The sequence below is a fragment of the Lagenorhynchus albirostris genome, chromosome 2, assembly GCF_949774975.1.
Source record: "Lagenorhynchus albirostris chromosome 2, mLagAlb1.1, whole genome shotgun sequence".
NCBI lineage: Eukaryota > Metazoa > Chordata > Mammalia > Artiodactyla > Delphinidae > Lagenorhynchus > Lagenorhynchus albirostris.
Genome location: NC_083096.1, coordinates 132583460 through 132605114, shown reverse-complemented (window position 1 = coordinate 132605114; position 21655 = coordinate 132583460). Strand labels below are relative to the sequence as shown.

General features: G+C 42.1%; 1 long non-coding RNA gene across 1 annotated transcript in view; it reads left to right on the top strand.

Moving 5' to 3' along the window:
• The first annotated feature begins 20504 nt into the window (after window positions 1-20504).
• The window catches only part of LOC132516151 (uncharacterized), a 3887-nt gene continuing 2736 nt past the window's right edge, over window positions 20505-21655 (top strand). The window contains exon 1 of the long non-coding RNA XR_009539270.1: window positions 20505-20595. This is a non-coding gene — a long non-coding RNA (uncharacterized LOC132516151). The remainder of the gene's footprint in view (window positions 20596-21655) is intronic.

The following is a 21655-nucleotide window of genomic DNA, read 5'->3' as shown; positions in this document are numbered from 1 at the left end:
CATAGTGATGGATAGTAACTAGACTTATCGTGGTGATCATTTTGTGATGCATAAGAAATATGGAATCAGGGGACTTCCCTGGTGGCTCAGTGGATAAGACTCTGCGCTCCCAATGCAGGGGGCCTGGGTTCTATTCCTGGTCAGGGAACTAGATCCCACATGCATGCCACAACAAAGGAGCCTGCCTGCCACAACTAAGACATGGAGTAACCAAATAAACAAAGAAAGAAAGAAATATGGAATCACTCTGCTGTGCACCAGGAACTAACATAGTATTGTAGGTCAATTATACTTCAAACAAACAAACAAACTCATAGAAAAAGAGATTTGATTTGTGGTTACCAGAGGTGAGGGGTGTGAGGGAGCCGCACACAGGTGAGGTGGGCCTGTGCCTGGGTGTTTGGGGAGCAGCAAGGAGACTGGAGTGTCTGGAGCACAGTGAGTGAGGGGTTCCTTGCAGGGGTCTCAGAGGTCTGATCGTGCAGAGTCTCACAGGTGATCTTCTCTGAAGGTGTTTCCTTTGATTACTGCTGGGTCATCAGTTCCTAGCTGGGCTCTTTGGCACTTAGATTCTCAATAATTGTGTAAAGACAAAACATGCTGGGGCCATTATAATGGCTGTGGAAAGGTGTGAATAACTTCGACTTGATAGTAGGAGGTGCTCCATGAGATAGCATTTATAATCTTTATGTTTTCTATCTTGATGAAAAATTGTAGAAATAGGATAAGTAGACCCAGGATTTTCCTTTCACAGTTTGCATAGTGAATCCCGTTTTCTTCTGACAGCTGTTGCCCTTTTCATAATTAAACTGTTTCCTCTTTGGGTTTGGAGGCTTCTTCTTTTGCATCTAATGATCTGCTGTATTTTGGGTGGGCACCCTAATTGTTACACTTCTAGACTGGGTTCAGGGCCAGCCTCCTCTGTGATGTCTGAGCTCACTCCTCCCCCCCTCAGGTGAGTTTGCATTATAATCTGCACCACACAACCTGGCACTCAGTTGACAGCTGCCAGACCTTTCTCTGGTGGTTTCATGGGTCTCGCTGTCCCCTCTCCTCAGTGAAGCTGTGAGCTCTCTGGGGGCAGGGGCAATGCCTTGGGCTTTTTCTTGCACATTCCAGGAACAAACTGATGTGGCTTTCTGTAAGTACTGCCAATTGGTTTGATAAAGAGATTGAGAGAGTGTCTGTGTATGTATGAGAGAGCATATGTACTGGGGAAGGACAGTTGAGAATAGTCCCCTCTGGAACCAATAAAATAGAATAAACTGTCAAATTACCTTCCACTTCCTCAGAAGTCACTGTGTCCCAAGTGTCTGACCCACCTTGCTGTGTAGAGAGCCCTGCCTGAGATGGCATTTGCTCCTTCGCGGAGGCAGAGTGGTGGAATAGAAAGTGCGCGGCTTTGGATTCAGAAACTTGGGCTCGAATTCCAGCTCCCTGACCATCTAGCTGTTCTATCTCGAGCAAATTACTTAACTTCCCTGAGCCTCTGTTTCTTCATCTGTAAAATGGGCATGGTACTCACCTCTAAGGGCCACAGCAAAAATGGAAAGACAATGTATATGTGTCAGTGCCTGGGATATTGTAGGTACTTAACAAATCATAGGATTGCTATCAGCACAATGAGAAACAGAAACCATACCATTGGATATTATTTTTGCTCCTTCACAATTTATCTTCCTGAGAAGATAACTTAGGAATTAGTGTTAGCCATCTAGAAATTTCTTTAAGTAGATTTCTGGAAGCCAGTTGGGAAGGGTGGGATGAAGAATTTGAAGCAGAAGGATTGGTCTGGGTAAAGTGCAATTTAAGGAAATTCGGTAGATTAGGATTACTACTAGCATTTGATCAAGGTCAGGGGCAAGGCTGGAGGAGGGGGCAGTGACTGCATGCTGAAGGGCCTCCAGGTCCCTGCTAAGAAGAGATTCTAACCAGCAGGCAATGGGGACAGAAGGATTCTGAGAACCCATATATGATATGGACTGTTATTAAAATGGGGGAGGACTTGTACAAAAGCAACAACATTTAGTATTCCTGTTTTTTGATATAAAGTTATGTTTTAAATTTCATGGAATCATAAAAAAGAATGCTAGAGAGGGAAACTAACTACTACGGAAACTAACACCAGTAGTTTCTGATGAGGAAACTGAGGCCCAAGAAATTCACCTTGCCCAAGGTAAATTCACAGCCCAAGGACAGGACAGAAAGCTTTATAGTAGCTCTTTATTATGTACTTGTTCTGTTTCAGACATTGTGCTGGGCCCTGCGTCTACACAACCCTTCACACTTACAACAATCTGCACAAAAGAGATCACATCACTCATTATATAGATGAGGAAACCCAGGTGCAGAAACTGCAAGAGCACACAGCTATTTAAGTGGTGATTCAAATTCACTTTTACCTGGATCCAAAGTCTGAGCTCTTCGCGGCATCCCACATGGCAACAGAGCTGAGAAGAGGACCTAGAGCCAGGACGCCTTCCTCCCAGCCACCTTTGGCACCTGTCAAGCTTCTCTCAAGTCCATGCCTAATTTAAGCCAGGCCAGCACTGAACTGGTTACCTCATGTTGATCCAAAAAGAATTGTTTTTCTAGTTTTCACCTTTTGAGGGGATGTAGATGTTGCAAGTTTCTACTAACGAATAGTTCTGTGCAGAATGCATTGTTTGTGCAGAGATTTTATCGGCATATTTTTTATTTCATCACAGAGTGTCCTCATGATGAGGAAGCCTGGGAGAAATTGCTGCCTGGTCCCAGGTCAGAATTAACTGAGTTTTACTAAGTGTTTGACCTGTGAGCATGTTGTCTCATGGATGCTGTAAATTGTATGGCCGATCAGGGTTCCCTTTTGTGTTGGTTGTTTGAACACTCAGATTCAAATGCAAACCCCATGCAGAGTGAGGATGCAGGGCTTACAGTCTGCATTGCTGTGTTATATAGTCTCTTTCCTGGCTCGGTTTCAGGTTCCAATCCTACTTCTTTTTTCTCATCTATTTATGATTTATTTTTCCCTGACCTAATTTATGTAATCCAAGAAGAAACCTTGACTTGTTTTCACAATGAGATGATGTATAAATGACTAAATAAACAGAAATTTTAACTCCATGTTGAATCTCCAAACCTTCTCGTAAAACCTGGTAGCAGACTTTACCTGCATGATATTCCTCCCAGTCCTGGCATAAGGAGGAAGAAGCTTAGAATTTATAAACTCCTTACACAGAGCAATCACCCTGGGAACACTGCAGGAACCAGGTGGGGACATGCAGGAGATGGAACGGTTCCCTGCTGTCCCGTCCAAATGAACTAGGATGCTGGATCATCCTACCTAATTAAGGAGTACTTGAAAGCAAGGCCTTTTTCTTGATTTACAAACCCTCCTCATCATCATTTATAGTGCAATGATATGTGAAGACCGGGAGAAGAGACACTTAAGGGAAGATGGGTATTTCCTTAGATGACATTGGTCGGGGCAAGTGTCACCTTCACACAAGCACCTCCACTCAGATGGCTTAAGAGTTTGGCAGCAGCGGACGGAACACGCTGTACTTATTGACAAGGCACTGAGCTATTATCCATATTGATACAGGAATTCAAGGACGGGACATAGGTCAGGTGAGCCCACAACATCAACACTTGCTCAAAGACGGTCCTGCTGGTGGTTTCCATGCATAGGAGACTAGGGAAATGCAATTTCATTCATCCATTCATTTATGTATTCATTCATCCACTCGTTCATTCACTTGATAAACTCTGCTAATTGAGTTCTTTGCTGGACTCTGAAGATATATGAATGAGCAAAATAGACATGGTTGCTGCTCTCATGCAAGCTGTTTTGGGTAGATACAGGGAGGTGGCTATCTGAAAGAAAAAAATTCCAGAACCATAAAATAGGAAAATATTGTCTTGGTTTTTAAAAAGAGGAAAGGTAAAAATTTTGAAATCCAGTTGAGCTATCTTCCATTGACTTAAAGATTTTTTTTTTTTTTTTTTTTTTTTGAGAGAGAGAGAGAGAGAGAGAGAGAGAGACTTTCTCCATAGGGTAGACAAATCATCAGTGGCATCTTAGTGAGAAAGAAACAAACTTTTCCCACATAGGTCTCATGCTACTTGGCTGAGTGGGATAAAAAAGAAGAGGGTCAGCCTTCTCCTCGCTCTTAATGCCACTTCCAGATCATCGAAGTGTTATTCTCTCATCAATATTTAAAGTCTTGGTAGTCAGTCTCTACCACCCATGGCAGCACACCTCCAGAATTCACTGACTTTATAGAAATACCTGCGACTGGTCACCTAGTTTCAACCCATCCCTTCCATCCTCCTCGACGAAGCCAGTCCCAAAGATCAACTGTCACAACTATTAATATCATTATTCCCGAACCAACTTGACCTATTTGATCCCCCTCTACACCGTATATCAGTACATGTGCCATATATGGGCAAAACCATACCCAGAGACACTGACGCACCTCTGCTCTCCTTCAAGTGGGCTTCTATTTCTGATCACAACCTCCTTACCTGTTGGGGTGGGTTGAATGGTGGCCCCCCCAAAAGATGTGTCCACTCAAAAGTGTGAATGCAAGTTTATTTAGGTAGAGTCTTTGCAGATGCAATTCATTTAAGGATCTTGAGATGCGATCATCCTGGATTAACGGGGTGTACCCTAAATCAAATGACAAGTATCCTTAATAAGAGAAAGGTGGAGGGAGATTTGGGACACACAGAGGACAAGGCCATGTGAAGGCAGGTAGAGTCTGGAGTTATGCAGCCACAAGCCAAGGAATGCCTGGAGCCACCAGAAGGTAGAAGAGGGAAGCGTTCACCCCTAGGGCCTTTGGAAGGAGCACGTCTCTGCCAGTACCTTGATTTCAGACTTCTGGCCTCCAGGACTGTGAGAGGATAAATTTCTATTTGTTTTAAGCCACCAGATTTGTAGTAATTTGTTAAGGCAGCCCCAGGAAAGGAGCACTCCTGTCATTTCCCCCACTTCTCCTAAACCTCACTTAAACCAGAGTCTTCCAACCTCCTTCCTTACCCATTTCAGTCTGTTGGCTTTGCTCCCATCCCCACCCAGCCCTCGCCATCCAGCCTAGACACCTAACCTTGCCCACACTCCAGATTCTCATTCCTGCTCAGACAGGTGTCAACCCCAAACCCAGGTCACCAGCCCTCCTTGTCTTTCTCTGTTCTTGCCATCCTGCTGGAGTGCCAAAGAACCATGGAGATTTGACACCTCAAAGTTCATATTGTCAAAATTCAACTTGTTTTCCAGGATTAAGAACTTTTCTCCTTCATCTGTTCCAGTCAGAAGCTCTCGGATTTAATCTTATATGAGAAGACTTAGCCTACCTGGTGCAAGTTCTAGAACATTCCCCGAACCCCACATCAAAATAGCTCTCATGTTTTGCTTTATTCTCAGCAGAGTTTTCTCTCAGTTGAAAAGAACCATTTGCTTGACGCTGATGGCCCATTTACTCACTATTTTGTGTGTCTCCTTCCTTTCCTATAGAATTTCTCAGGTGAGCAATTTATGCCAACTAACTCTATTTTTATCTTTACCCATAGCTTCCAAAACCCTCTACAATCTGGCTTTTTTCTTTCCTGATAGCTCTCTCTGATTTGTGGCTGAAGAAAATTTACATTTTTTTAATCCTGGTTAAAAAAAAAACTTTTCAGGTAATACTGTTGCTTTTTCTTTCTTTCTTTTTTTTTTTTTTTGCGGTATGCGGGCCTCTCTCTGTTGTGGCCTCTCCTGTTGCGGAGCACAGGCTCCAGACGCGCAGGCTCAGTGGCCATGGCTCACAGGCCTAGCCGCTCTGCGGCACATGGGATCCTCCCAGACCAGGGCACGAACCCGTGTCCCCTGCATCGGAGGTGGACTCTCAACCACTGCGCCACCAGGGAAGCCCCTGTTGCTCTTCTTGACTCTCCGTCAGTGACTTAAGGGATATTGCACTCTTCTGAATCGCCTTTCTTCTCTCCTACCTCTCTGACTATTCCCTTATTTGTTGGCTCCTCCTTCTTCTCATGTTTCCAAGGTTGTATCATCACCCTTCTCCTTGTCTATCTTAATACAATTCCTCAGAAAGCCACATTTTATGATTGCAATGATTACATCATTACTTTTCATTCCTAAATGTCAATCCTGTTCTTACCTCACACCCAGCCCTGGTCCATGTCATTGCCACCTGGATATTTTTTAAATGAATGTCTCACCTCTAAACCAAACCAACTTCTCCATCTAATTTCCTCATCTCAGACAAGTTCCATCACCCAGACTTTTCTCCGTCTTCTCCTTCGCCCTTGGGTTTACTCAGGTACTAAGTCCTGCCAGCATTTCCAATACAGTCTTGCTCATGTAATGTCCCTCTTTCTCTTTTTTTTTATTGAGGTATAACTGACATACAACATTATATTGGTTTCAGATGTACAAAATAATGATTCAATATTTGTATATATTGCAAAGTGATAACCCCAATTAGTCTAGTTAACATCTGTCACCATACATAGTCACAGAATTATTTTTTCTTGTGCCGAGAACTTTTAAGATCTCATCAACTTACAAGTAAGCAATACAGTATTATTAACTATAGTCATCATGCTGTACATTACATCTCCATGATTTTTTTTCCCATGACTTTTTTTTTTTTTTTTTTTTTTTTTGCGGTACGCGGGCCTCACTGTTGTGGCCTCTCCCGTTGCGGAGCACAGGCTCCGGATGCACAGGCTCACAGGCCATGGTTCACGGGCCCAGCCACTCTGCAGCATGCGGGATCTTCCTGGACCGGGGCACGAACCCGTGTCCCCTGCGTTGGCAGGCGGACTCTCAACCACTGCGCCACCAGGGAAGCCCTCCATGACTTATTTATTTTATAAGTGGAAGTTTATACTTGTTGACTTCCTTTACCCATTTTCCCCATCCCCCATCCCCCATCTTTGGCAACCACCAATCTGTTCTCTGTATCTATGAGCTTGTTTTGTTTTTCTTTAAAGCTTTCACATATAAGTGAGATACAGTATTTGTCTTTCTCTGTCTGACTTATTTCACTTAGCAGAATCCCCTCTAGGTCCATCCATGTTGTCACAAATGGCAAGATTTCACTCTTTTTTATGGCTGAATAATATTCCATTGTGTGTGTGTTTTGTGTGTATAGCACATTTTCTTTATCCATTTTTTGATATTGAGTTGTATTAGTTCTTTATATATTTTGGATATCAACCCTTATCAGATATATCATTTGAAAGTATCTTCTCCCATTCATTAGGTTGCCTTTTCATTTTGTTGATGGTTTCCTTCACTGTGCAAAAGCTTTTTAGTTTGATATAGTCTCACCTGTTTATTTTGCTTTTCTTGCCTTTGCTTCTGGTGTCAAATCCAAAAAAAATATCTCCAAGACTTATGCTATGTCAAGGAACTTATTGCCTATGTTTTCTTCTAGGGGTTTTATGGTTTCAAGTCTTCCATTCAAATCATTCATCCATTTTGAGTTAATTTTTGTGTATGGTGTAAGTTAGTGGTCCAGTTTCATTCTTTTGTATGTGGCCAGTTTTCCCAATACCATTTATTGGAGAGATTGTTCTTTCCCCATTTTATATTCTTGGCTCCTTTGTCATAATTGGCCATATATGCATGGGTTTATTTCTAGGCTCTCTATTCTGTCCCATTAATCTATGTGTCTGTTTTTATGCCATTACCATACTATTTTGATTACTATAGCTTTGTAATATAATTTGAAATCAGGGATCATATGACTCCAGCTTTGTTCTTATTTCTCAAGATTCTTTGACTATTAGGGGCCTTTTGTAGTTCTATACAAATTTTAGGATTACTTGTTCTATTTCTGTGGAAAATGCCACTGAAAATTTAATAAGGATTGCATTGAATCTACAGATTTCTTTGGGTAGTATGGATTTTAACAATATTAATTCTTCCAATCCATGAGCACAGAATCTTTCCATTTATTTTTGTCTTTTTCAGCTTCTTTCATCAATGTCATTGTTTTCAGTGTACCGGTCTTTCATTTCCTTGGTTAAATTTAGCCTAGTTATTTTATTTTTTTAATGCAATTTTACATGGGATTGTTTTCTTAATTTCTCTGGTAGTTTGTTATTAGTATATAGAAATGCAATAGATTTCTGTATATTGATTTTGTATACTGTACTGCAACTTTACTGAATTCATTTATTAGTTCCAACAGTTTTTTGATGGAGTCTTTGGTATCATGTCATCTGCAAATAGTGACAGTTTTACTTCTTCCATTCCAATTGGAATGCCTTTTATTTCTTTTTCTTGCCTAATTGCTCTGGCTAGGACTTCCAATACTATGTTGAATAAAAGTGGCAAAAGTGGGCATCTTTGTCTTGTACCTGATCTTAGAGGAAAAGATTTCAGCTTTTCACTGTTGAGTATGATGTTTTCTGTGGGCTTGTCATATATGTCCTTTGTTATATTGAGGTATGTTCCCTCTATGCTAACTTTGTTGAGAATTTTTATCATAAATGGATGTTGGATTATATCAAATGCTTTTTCTACATCTATTGAGATGATCCTATGATTCTAATCCTTCATTTTGTGAATGTGGTGTATCATGTTGATTAATTTGCAGATGTTGAATTATCCTTGCATCCCTGGAATAAATCTCACTTGATCATGGTGTATAATCCTTTTAATTGTTGAATTCAGTTTGCTGAGAACTTTTGCCTCTATGTTCTTGAGGGATATTGGCCTGTAATTTTCTTTTTTGTGGCATCTGTGTCTGGTTTTGGTATCAGGGTGATGCTGGCCTTGCAAAATATGTTTGGAAGAGTGTCCCCTTCCTCTATTTTTGGGAAGAGTTTGAGAAGGATTGCTATTATCGATAATTCTTTTTTAAATGTTTGGTAGAATTCACTAGTGAAGCTACCTGTCCTTGATTTTTTTTGTAGGGAATTTAAAAATTACTGACTCAATCACCTTACTAGTAATCAATCTGTTCAGATTTTCTATTTCTTCTTGATTCAGTCTTGGAAGGTTGTATGTTTCTAGGAATTTATCCATTTCTTCTAGGTTGTCCCATTTGTTGGCATAGAATTATTTGTTGTACTCTCATCATGCTTTGTATTTCTGTGGTAACAATTGTAATGTCTCCTCTTTCATTTCTGCTTTTATTTATTTGAACTTCCTCTTTTTTTTGCTTGCTGACTCTATCTAGAGGTTTGTCAATTGTGTTTATCTTTTCAAAGAACCAGCTCTTTGTTTCATTGATCTTTTCTAGTTTCTATTTTATTTATTTCTGCTCTAACCTTTGTTATTTCCTTTCTTCTGCTAATTTTGGGCTTCATTTTTTTAGTTCCTTGAGGTGTAGAGTTAGGTTGTTTATTTGAGATTTTTCTTGTTTCTTGAGGTAGGCATTTATCACTATGCACTTCTCTCCTAGAACTGCTTTTGCTACATCCCATAAGTTTTGGTATGTTGTATTTCCATTTTCATTTGTCTCAAGGTATTTTCTGATTTCACTTTTGATTTCTTCATTTACCCATTGGTTGTTCAGGAGCATGTTGTTTTGTCTCCATATACTTGTGAATTTTCCAGTTTTCTTCCTGTAATTGATTTCTAGTTTGATACCATTGTAGTCTGAAAAGATGTTTGATATGATTTCAATCTTCTTAAGTTTGTTAAGACTTACTTTTTGGCCTAACATGTGATCTATCATGGAGAATCTTCCATGTATACTTGAGAAGAATGTATATTCTGTTGCTTTTGGATGGAATGTTTCATATATAACTGTTAAGTCCATGTGATGTAATGTGTCATTTAAAGCCAATGTTTCCTTATTGAGTTTTTGTCTAGATGATCTGTCCATTGATGTAAACTGGGTTATTAAATCCCCTATTATTACTGTATTGCTGTCTATTTTGCCCTTTAGATTTGTTAATATTTGCTTTATATATTTAGGTGCTCCTATGTTGGGGGCACAAATATTTACAAATGTTTTACCTTTTTGTTGGGTTGACCCCTTTATTAATACGAAATGAACTTTTTCTCTCTTATTACAGTCATTGTTTTAAAATCTGTTTTGTCTAAGTATAGCTACCCATTTTGCTTTTGCTTCCATTTACATGGAATATCTTTTCCCATCCCTTCACTTTCAGTTCATGTATATCCTTACATCTGAGTTTCTAGTAGGCAGCGCATAGGTGGCTCTTGGTTTTTTTTTCACTCATCTATCCACTCTACATCTTTTGATTGATGAATTTAGTCCCTTTACATTTAAAGTTATTATTTATAAGTATTTACTTATTGCCATTTTGTTAATTGTTTTCTGGTTATTTTGTAGTCCCTCTGTTTCTTTCTTCTTCCCTTGCTCTGTCTCTTTGTGTTTTGATGACTTTCTTTAGTATGCTTAGATTCCTTTCTTATTATCTTTTGTGTATCTATGATAGGCTTTTACTTAGTTGTTAACATGGAGCTTATATATAACAACTTATATTTATATCAGTCTATTTTAAGTTAATAACAACTTAAGTTTGAATGCACTCTAAAGCTCTAATTTATATTCTCCCTCTCTCTTGTTTTATGTTTTCGATGTCACATTTTCAGTCTTTTTATCTTGTGTATCCCTTAGCTAATTTATTGTAGTTACATTTTTTTTTACTACTTTTGTCTTTTAACCTTCATACTAGCTTTATAAGTAATTAATCCACTACTTTTACTATATATTTACTTTTACCAGTGAGATTTATACTTTCATACACTTTCTTGTTACTAATTAGCACACTTTCTTTTCAGCTTGAATAAGTCTCTTTAACATTTCTTGTAAGGCTCGTTTAGTGATGATGAACTCCTTTAGCTTTTGCTTGTCTGGAAAACTTGTTATCTCTTCTCAATTTTGAACAATAACTTTGCTGGATGCAGTATTCTTGGTTGGAATTTTTTTTTGTTTCAACACTTTGATTATATAGTGTTACTCCCTTCTGGCCTGAAAGTGTGCTGAAAAATCTGCTGGTAGTCTTATGTACATAACAAGTTACTTTTCTCTTGCTGCTTTTGAGATTCTCTTCTTGCCTTTAACTTTGGACATTTTAATTGTAAGATGTCTTGGTGCGGGTCTCTTTGGGTTCATCTAATTTACCTCTCTGGGCTTTCTGAATCTGATTGTTTCTGTCTCCAGGTTAGAGAAGTTTTCAGTCATTATTTCTTCAAATAAGTTTTCTTCCCCTTTCTCTTTCTCTTCCCCTTCTGGTACTCTGATAATGCAAATGTTAGTCACCTTGATGTTGTCCCATAAGTCCTGTAATCTAGCTTCACTTTTTTTCATTGTTCTGCTGCTCTGATTGGGTGAATTACTCTACCCTGTCTTTGAGTTCACTGATACTTTTATCTTCTTCATCTAGCCTGCAATTGAATCACTTTAGTGTATTTTTCAGTCCAGTTATAGTATTCTTTGATTCTGTGATTTCTGTGTGGAACTTTTTACATTTTTTTCCTCTTTGTTTCCTCTTTCTGCTTTACATTTTTTCCTCATTTGTTTCCTCACTGAGTTTGGTGAGCATCTTTATGACCATTACTTTGAATTCTTTATCAAGTAAATTACTTACCTCCATTTCATTAACGCTTGTTTTTCCCCCTGATATTTTATCTTACTCTTTCATTTGGAACATATGCCTCTGTTTGTTCATTTTTCTTGACTCTGCTTTGGTTTCTTGTGCATTAGATGAAACAGCCACTTCTCCCAGTGTAGAAGGATTGGTTTTGTGTAGGAGATGAATCTTATTTATTGTTCAATTCTGCCCTAGCTCTTGGACAATCTTTGTGATTGTCCAAGCAGCCCTTTATATTTTTAATAGCTCCCAGTAGTTGAAGGTGTACCAAGACCAGTGTCCCAAAGGGGGGGGATCTCAGTCAGCACCTAGATTCAGGCTGATTAGAAGCCAGACCCTCAGGCAGCAGTTGTAGAGAGTGCAATTATATATAGTTCTGTGGGACTGCAAGCATAAGCCCCTCTGGCTCCCAGCCAAGGGATCTATAGGTGTCTTCTGGGCAGCAGTTGCAAAAATCAGGGCTCCAGATGAGTGTACAAACTCTTTTCTGGGAGATATCAGTGAGCTGTAGCAAGGCAGAGGGAGAGCGCAAAGATGGTATCATCTGGCCTATGTTCCCTGAGAGCATCTCCATAGCCTCTAGGTGTGCGCCAAACCCGAAGCCTGCTTCTAAGGTCAAATCTCCGGGACTAGCAAGTAGATCTCTTTCACAGAAAAGCTGGGGGGGGGGGGTGTTTCAGTCATCTGTCTGTGCAGTGTTCTGAGGGTGGTAATCTACCAAGCACTGTCTCTCTCATTGTTGCAGTTTCATGGGACCCAGCAATGCAATGCAAGCCCCCTTGGCTATCAGGACCAGAAAATCAAGAGATATCCTCTGGGCAGAAGCTGCAAAAACCAGGACATGAGATGTAAAAACTGGGGCACCAGACACAAATAAGCGCTCTCCACTGAGAAAAGCTGGCACTCTGAAGTGCAGCAAAGGGGGAGTATGAAGACAGTGCCTACCTTCCTAGGTCTCAGGAAAGGTTTACAGTCAACCCTTAGATTTGTGTTTAATTGGAAGCCTGCCCCTCAAGCCGCAACAATGGTGATGAGCTAGTAGACCTCTTTCCAGAAAGATTGAGCTCCTGGGTCTATTGCTTCTTGCGGTACCCTGGGGGCAGTATCGGTTTAAGAACACTTTCTCCATTAGTTACAGTCCAATGGGACCTGTGAGCATAAGCCCTGCTGACCACCAGAGCCAGGAAATATAGAGGGTCCCCAGGCAGCTGCCACAAAAATCAGGGCACAAGAGGACATAAGCTCCTATCTGTAAGAAACGGGGGAGCTGGAGTGAGGCAGAGGGAGAGCACAAAAACTGTGTTCACCTGCACCAGCCTCCATTCCCTGAGAGCCCCTCCATAGGCTCCTATAAGTGGTCCTCAGGCCAAAGCTCCTGGATAAGCAAATCGGCCTCTTTCTCAGAAAAACGAGGGGTGTGTTTCAGTCTGCTATCTGTGCAGTGCTCTGGGAGTGGTAGTCTGCCAAGAACTGTCTCTCCAATTGTTACGGTTCCATGGGACCCAGGAACACAAGCCTCCCTGGACTCCAGAGCCACACAATCAAAGAGCATTCCCTGGGTGGCAGCTGGAAAAACCAGATGTAAAAACCAGGGCACCAGACGTATAGAAGCTCCCCTCCTAGAGATATTGGCACTCTGGAGGATGACAGAGTGTGAAGATGGCATCTAGTGGCTGGAGCAAGGCAGAGAGGAGCACAAAGACGGCACTTAGCGAAAAAGGGGGGAACAAGAGGAAAATGAAAACAAAAGAAAAAAAGAAGAAAAGGAGCAAGGCAGAGGGATCCTGCGGAAGATGGAGCTTGTCAGCTGCAGCATAAAGATGGCACCTGTGGGAAAGGGAGAAAAAAATTAGATGGTGCCTGCTGGCCTTAGCAAAGCAGAGGGAGAGCAGGAAGATGGTGCCCATCAGCCGCCCTCCCCGGAGAGTATCCCAGCAGGCCCCTGTCCCTTAGACCAATGCTTTGAGATGAAGAAATGAGTCTCTTTCACGTAAAGTCTGGGTACTTTCAAAGAGCTGCTTCTGTGTTAGCCCTGGGGTAGGTAAGTCTGGACATGGACTCTTTAGGAGATGTTCCTCAGTTTGCCACAGCCCTGCAGGTCTCGTGTGTGTGAGCTTCATTGGTCTTCAAAGCCAGATGCTTTGGGAGCTCATCTCTCAGGTGCCGGTTTTAAAGCTGGAGTGCCCAATGTGGGGTATGAACCCTTGGTTCCTCAGGGAGAAGCTCCCGATTGTGTGCTGGAGGTGGGGTTTATGGTGAGATTGTCTCAGCATTTCCTATTCACTTCAATGTGGTTTACTTCTCATTTGCCCAGTGTGAAGGGCTTACTCTGCCAGTTTTTAGGGTTTTTTTTTTTCAGAGGAAATTGTTCCATAAATAGCTGTAGATTTTATGTGTCCATGGGAGGAGCTGAGTTCAGAATCTTCCTACATCACCTTCTTGACCCAGAACCTCTCCCTCTCTCTCTCTCTCTGTTAAATTTATTTTTCTGCAAGTCTGTTCCAGATCTTCATCACTAACCACGTCTCACTGTGCATGGTGCTGTCATTATTTAAATGTGCCCAATCCTCTCCTCCCCCAGTAGACTGTAAGTTCCTCAAGGGTCGACACATCCCATTCATTTTTGGACCTCTGGTACCAAACACAGAAGCAAGCATGTCCAGGCTCAGTAAATGCTGACTGGATGAAATGAACAGATAGATCATTCCCTCAGCTCCCCAGCCCCAGCCCCTCCTTCCCTCAGATTGCCCTGTGATTCCCTGGATGAAACTTTCTTATCCTTAAAACTTCTGTTCTTTTAAAAACCTTGAAAATAGTTATCTTTCTCCCTCTTTAACAGATGAGGAAACTGAAGCTCAGATGGGTTAAAGAACTCACTCAAAGTCCCACAGCAAGAAAATGGCAGAGTCTGGGATTCCATGCTTTTTCATTTGGTATGTGGCTGCCTCTTTTAGGGCAGTCGTGGGAAACTGTGTTGGATACAAAATGGCTAAATTATGCAGGACTTTGAAAGCCAGACAAAGAATTCTGGACTTGACCCAGTTAGAACTAGTCTCCTAAATACAAAGGACCGGGATACTAACACATACTTTTCATGGTTATTTGGAAAATCAAGAGATAACATATATGAAGCATCTGAAATAAAGCCTGACCCATTGTAGGTTCTCAAAAATGGTAATGATGTATTATTTTAATTTTTTATTTATTTATTTATTTTTTTTTTTTTTTTTTTTTTTTTTTTGCGGTATGCAGGCCTCTCACTGTTGTGGCCTCTCCCCTTGCGGAGCACAGGCTCCGGACGCGCAGGCTCAGCGGCCATGGCTCACGGGCCCAGCCGCTCCGCGGCATGTGGGATCCCCCCGGACCGGGGCACAAACCCACGTCCCCTGCATCGGCAGATGGACTCTCAACCACTGTGCCACCAGGGAAGCCCTATTTTTAACTTTTTATTTGTGTATGTCTTTCTTCCTAACTAGCTACTTGAAAGCTACTTGAGAATACTGGTAATGGCTGATATTTTTCTCACTCCCTTCTCACCTTTTCTCTTCTTTTTAAAGAGTAGTGTTATTTGCAGTGGCTAAGAGTATGGCCCTAGAGTCTAGCAGTGCCTTCGCTACCATTCCTACCAGCTGTGAGAATGTGGGCAAGTCTCTTGGCCCCTCTGTGCTTCATTTTCCTCACCAGTCACTTGAGCTTAATAACAGTGACTACCCAATGGAGTTCTGTCAGGATTGCAGGAATTAGTTATAACGTAGCTTGGTGCCTGCCACCAAGTAATTTTGAACAGATAATACTCCTCATTATTATTATGTTTACTTATATCATTATTATTATATTACTCCTCATTATTATATTTACTTTTTTTGTTTTGTTTTGTTTTGTTTTTACTCCTCATTATTATATTTACTTTTGTGATATTTTTTCTTATTGAGAAATTCCTTTAAGAAATCTGTGTTAGAAATACTTCCTATGTCTTGAGGAACTGCTGCTTCTTCTGGTCATACACATGGTAACAGGTTTCTCTGGCTACTAGGAAGCTCAAAATCAAATTTGAAGTTTAACCATAGCAGCTCGATAGACCCTACTGGTTTTTTAATATATTTGATTTCTCCTTTTTCTAGTTCTATCTCCCACTTGCGTCTCCATTTCTCTATTGCGCTGTTATTGTAAACTGCCTCAAATCACTGCTCTTTAAATCATAGATTTTCACCCTCTTCTTGGTTATGGTTCCCTTGATTGAAACCGCTCCCTAGAAAAATCTACGTATAAGTCCTCCCTCCCTTCCTCTCACAACTTAGCATCCAATTTTGGGACATTCCTGGACTGCTCAACCCCTTATACCTGTGGAAGCTTCCTCACTCACAGAAGAGCCCACCACAGGGGGGCAGCTCTCACTGATGGAAGGCTTCTCCTTCTACTGGAATCAGCCAGCTTGTCACCTACAGAGCCAGGCACAAGTCTGCAGGCACCTCTTCAGTGACTGGTAGGCCTGCTGAGGCCTTTGCTTCTTTAGACTGAAACAGCCTGGGATTCTTCAGGCCTTTCCTACCTAACAGGGTTTCGTGGTTCCTGATCGATTCAGTGTAGTCTAGACCTTCCGTGGACTCTGCCCAGCCTGACACCCACCTTACAAAGCTGCCCTCCCAGCCACAGAAGTTGCATTCAGGAGCCTTGTTTACGCTGAGTGGCTCCACCGTCCTGGCCCATAGCTGATGGAACTTGCATGAAGATGCCAATCGTATTTTCTCCCCCAGATATTTGGAAATGGATTCAGGGCCACTAGTTAGTTTCTGCAGGTCTTTTGAACTGGGGATAAGTCATCTTGGTGGCTGTGGGGACAGCTATATGCATAGAGGAGAGAACGAAGAATAAAGCAGTGGAGAGGAGGGGCAGAGAGGAGCGTGCAGGTGGCCTCAGAAGGGACAGAGACAAAGAGGGTCATTGCTGGTTCTGGACGGCTCTCCAGTTCCTGGTTCCATTCTTCTCTCAATCTTGCCTGTCCTCTTGGATTCCATTAAACAAACCTGTGACCTTTTTGGTTTAAACCAGTTAGAGTAACTTCCTGTTAAATATAAAGTCAGTCTCCTCCTCCCCTTCCATCTCCCCTACTTTTCTCTCCTCCCCTCCCCTCTCCTCCCCTTCTCTCTCTTCCCTTTCCATCTTCTGTCCTCTGCTCTCCTCTCCATAATTCTTATGTTCTCATGACCTCATGACTATGCCTTGCTGCAGATTTCAAATCTCCCCGGCGATTTCATCCTGAATCTCTGCTTCTCTTTTGAATATGGAAGCTTGGCATCTCATCCCAACCTCACACTCTATAAGGCACACTCTTCTCTTCTTTTCCTTTAAAACTTCCCTTGCTGGCCAGTCACTGAGTCCTGCCGTTTGTCATGGTCTCTGGCTTCTGCGTCTCCTGAGGGAATATCAAGATCCCTAAAATTTGTAATCCTCTTACCATGGCCTCAAGATCTGCCTTTTTTCTCTTAATCTCAACAGCTAAAGTGTCATTTTTGTATGTGATTGCTGGAATGTTGTCCTTACTAGCGTCTTGGCTGCCAGCTTCCTCTACCTTCTGTCACTTTAAAATGCTTCCAAAAAATGCTACTTCTATGTGAGACGTTACCCCGTCTGCGTAAGTCCAACGAAGACACTTACACTCTATTGACATTCACCCATCTGTTGCCACTTTAAACTTCTCAGGGGGTACTTGTGCTTTGATGACACTTATGATCAGAATTAGTGAAATAATCACTCTGAGCTTCCCTGGTCAGCCACCTTCAATGCCTCCCTATTTCCCTCAGGATAAAGTTCTAGTTCCTTAGTCTGACAGTCAAAGTTTTCTATATTCTGATCTCTACCAACATTTCCTTTTTAACCTTAGCTCCCCTGAGGGACCCTCTACCCAAGCGAGACTGTCTACTCACTGTTTCCCTAACTCACCCTGGGCTTTTCCACCTCTGGGCTCTGCATTCATTCATTCTTTCATTTCTGGGACACACACTTGTCGTACCAGGCACTGGAGGTCAAACAGTGAATAAGACAGACACAGTCGGCCTTGGGACATGCTTTCACTCCGTGCTGGTCTGCAATGTCTTTTCTCTCCAGCCCCATTCCTTTTGTACTAAACTCTACCTATCCTTCAAGGTCACACTAAAAGTTACCTCTTCCCCAATCATGTCTGTCTGAGATGACCTCTCTGGCGAAAGCCTTGTTCACCTGTTGTTTATTTATACTCTGAAGTTAACTTATCAGTTAACATCTGGATTTGATTCTGCACCCCAGTCTCCTGTGCTGGATGGAAGCTCCTTGAGAAGCAGCATCTTCTGCTGCTTCATTTACCCCGTGGGCCTTGCCTAGAGTGTTAACTCAATAAATGTGTTGGATTTATTGTGGCAGCTTAGGCTTGGATTTCCTTAAAACAACCACAAATGACTGTGAATATGCATTTGTCCCTTGGGTTGATGCCCCTCTGGTTGACTTACATAAGAACTAGTATTTCCATTGGTTCAGTGTTCCCCTTCTTAAAATCAGCCGGGTCACAGGTGCTATGACATGGATGGACCTGGAAGACACTGTGCTGAGCCAATCCCCAAAGGACAGATACTACAGGATTCCACTTATGTGAGGTACCTGGCATAGTCAAGTTCATAGAGACAGAAAGTAGAATGGTGGTGGCCGGGGCTGGGGAGAGGAGGGGTTGAGGAGTCATTGTTTAATGGAAACGGAGTTTCAGTTTGGGAGAGGAGAAAGTTCTGCAGATGGATAACGGTTGATGGTCACACAACGATGTGAATGCACTTAATGCGACTGAACTGCACACTTGGAAATAATTAAAACGGTAACTTTGTTATGTATATTTTACCAAAATTCAAAAGAAAATCAACTAGGTCCCAAGCTGCGTGCAGCTGTGGCCCGTGTCTCCCCACTCCGGACTCCTCCCCACCCCCTCCCATTTCCAGCTCCCATTTGGTAGCGGGATAAATCCTTGTGGAAGTGAAGTGAACGGCATTCTTTCTTTGAAATTGAGAAGGAAAATTAGAAGCGGAATCTTTGAAAATACTTTAAACACTTCTCACGTTTCACCTTGCTGCTGTCTCTTCAGGATGTAAGTGGAAAAAAGTGTCAAACCTCAAAGCCAACAAGAGAAGGCGTTTTCTGGGCTCAGATGAAGAAATCTGCAAAATTAGGAAATAATGTTTGTACCGTTTCTGGAGGCCCTGGACAGGCTCGGTTCACCGCCAAGTGATTTACCTGTGGCTCTCCGTGATTATTTACTTGGCTCTTCAGCTCAAGACAATCACAGGAATGTACGGCCCATAAATTAGAATAGCTGTGAAACACAGGCTGCCTTTATGTAGAAACATAACTTTTGCAGTTTTTTTTTTTTTTTACAAAGGGAAAATACATTTAATATACAGGCTTAGAGTGATCACTTGGCTCTCTTACTCCCTCCTTTTTAATATCAGAGTTCAGCACGGATCTCTTGCCTGTCCTAGGTCTTTGCCCTTGTGGCTGACTACGGGCCCAGGAGACAGATATTCCCCCAAATGCTCCCTGACTGAGCCCCGCTGGGGAGCAATGAGGCCTCTCCTACCATGCCCTCCCCACCCCAAGCTTTGGCTGCCTCATCATTTGGGGGTGGGGCTTTTCACAGTAGGTGAGTGTGGAAGTGGGGTCAACTATGCAGAATAGGGGAAGGAGCACGGATCTGGGGGCTGGGCTCACCAGCTCTGGACCCAGGCTCTGCCACTCACCAGCATTGACCCCCAGCAGGCGACCTCATCACGCCCATCTCTAAAATGGGCTAACGATACCCCCTGGTTGAATTATGGTGAGGAACAGAGATAACGAACAGAGGTATAAGATCTGACATTCCAGAAACAGCTGTAAAGATATCAAGATGATAGTTCTGGAGTAGTCTGGAGCATTTTGGGGTGAGCAGAGAAGCCTCAGACTGAGGATGGACAATCCGTCAGAGGAAGGGGAGGGTCGAGGTGGGACATCAACAGCTGGAAAGGGAGGAGGAAAGCTGGGAGTCTGGCCACGTCAGGAGAACAGCCCACTGATGCAGACAGCAGGTAACTTTGAGGTGGGTCCAAGGGTCCATCTGAGATCGGGACTGGCACTGATGAATGAAGAAGCAAGACTTTTAAAGCTAGGAAGTGTGACCTGGTGGCTAGAGGCAGGCACCTGGGTCCCACGGCGTCTAGTCCTAACACGGAGAGCCCGTCAGACTCTGGAGCCATGCTGCCAGGGTTTGACTCCTGACCTAGCTCTCACTAGCTGTGCAACCTTGAGCCAGTTACTTAACCTCTCTGAACTTTAGTTCTTTCCCCTGGAGAATGGAGGTTATAATAGTACCTATCTAGCTCATAAGATTGTTACGAGAATTAAATAAAATTAAGATGTGTAAAGCTCTTCGATAGCTCCTGACACATGACACGGAAAAAAAAGTGTTTGCTGATTTTAACATGATTCGTTCCTTTCAACAAATTCATTCAACAAATGTTTATGGGCTAGGCATTGTGCTAGGCCGTGGCAAAGCACCTGTGAAGTGGTCTGCATGATCCTTGCCCTCATGGAACTGAAAGCTTAGCCTCCAAGGATGCCTTCTTGCTCCTTGCCAACAGCTAAGCCAAGATAAGGTGTTGGTGTTCATTCTCAGGTCTGTAATATGCACTACAGCCCTCTTCTCTGATTTCATTTATTTCTTGCCATACCTGCTCCTGCAGACTGCAGGTAATTGAGAATTGTTGGAACATTCGATAAAAAGCTTACAGAATTGAGGATACTCAATCAATGCTGAATAATAACAGGAGAAATGTATAACGTATAAACAGATTATGTTGGGGTCTTAACGTTCTTTTGTCTCATTAATATATATGGGAGCACACTTCCTCTGCACTGCTCTCTGTTGAGGACTGTCCTCCAGCAGGCAAGGAGGGCCAGGCTGCACAGAGTCCCGCCTGGGGTCTGGCAAGCCTCGGGGTGAAGCTCGGGATCCAAGCAGGCATCTTCTTCGTGAGTATCAGTGATTTCCTTTCACGTGAAAAGTTGCCCTTTACTGACCTCTTACTGGTTACTAGGCCCAAAGCTGAGCATGTTCTTGTGTCATTTTGCTTTATCCTTAAAACAACCCTTGGAAGTAGGTTCTTTTGACCTCTCTCTGTGACTGAAGGAGCAAAGTCAGAGAGGCATGTAACAATTTACTCAAGCTGACCCAATACAGCTGGGGTGGGATTCTAACTCGGGCACAGACCTACACTACCACACCCCCTTTTTGTTTGCTGGAGAAACAGATTTCTCCAGCCTCTAATATACTTGTTCCTCTAGAAAATGCAAGGCCACTATCTTCTGCATAAAAACAAAGCTGTTTATTTTTAGGAAACCTCAAAACCTTTAGTGCAGAATACCCTGTTCTCTACGCAGGAATTCTTATCACACTTTGAAAATCTCTTATTTACTTGTTTATTTTCAGTGATTCTAAGTTCTATCAACTACTGTACCTCAGCGCAATGCTTGGTACAAAACAGATGCTCAGTAAATATTTGTGGAATGAGTGAAAGAACGATTATCACTAAATTTGTATACCCTTTACACGACCTACCACAGGAGATGCAAAATAAGTGCTCAATTCTTATTTGTTCAACATATGTATGCAATTATGAATGGGTCATCTAACTTGGTGCCCAAATTTTATCATTCTTGCCAATTAGCTTAAAAAAAAAAAAGGACCACCCAGACAATAGACTATCCACCCCTTGGACTCTTTTTAAAAAATGAGAATAAAAAATGAAAGAATAAGTAAATAAATGAATGAATGAGAATAAATGCCTCTAGAACTTTCCTTCAAGCAATCTCCATCTTCCACAGACTTGTTTCCAGCTTGATCAGCAATGTTTCTGCAGGTTACACTCAGTGAAATCTGGTCCAACATCCTTTTTCACACAACTGATGCTGGCGTGTCTTAGAAACAAATGGCCTTCGAAGATGCCCACTGGTGAAGCTGGCATAAAATCATTCTGGTCAGGAGTTTTTCTGAAGTTATTTTGGAATGACTGTATAAAAAGCCGAACACTTT